Source organism: Carlito syrichta, unplaced genomic scaffold, assembly GCF_000164805.1.
Source record: "Carlito syrichta isolate Samal-C Ts95f unplaced genomic scaffold, Tarsius_syrichta-2.0.1 Scaffold309091, whole genome shotgun sequence".
NCBI classification, from domain to species: domain Eukaryota; kingdom Metazoa; phylum Chordata; class Mammalia; order Primates; family Tarsiidae; genus Carlito; species Carlito syrichta.
This window is the reverse complement of record NW_007253187.1, coordinates 76,670-77,114: the sequence shown is the minus strand read 5'-3', so window position 1 is coordinate 77,114 and position 445 is coordinate 76,670.

The window sequence follows — 445 nt, the reverse complement described above, 5'->3', positions numbered from 1 at the left end:
ACTCAAAAAAAAAAAAAAGGCTGGGCACAGTGGCTTACACCTATAATCCCAGCACTTTGGGAGACTGAGATGAGAGGACTGCCTGAGCCCGCAGGTTCGATACCAGCCTGGGCAACTTGGCAAGACCTCATCTCTAGAATAAATCAAAAAAATTAGCCAAGCATAATGCATACCTGTAGTTCCAGTTACTTGGAAGGCTGAGGCGGAACGATTGCCTGAGCCCAGCAGGTCGCGGCTGCAGTGGCCAGGAGAGTGCCACTGTCCTCCAACCTGGGTGACAGAATGAGACTCCAACTCAAAAAAAGAATAAAGAAAAAAATACAAATTTTTAAAATAGGCCAAGCCAGGCTCAGTGGCTCAGCCTGTAATTCCGTGCCTTGGGAGACTGAGGTGAGTGGATTGCCTGAGCCCGCGGGTTCGAGACCAGCCTGGGCAACTTGGCGAG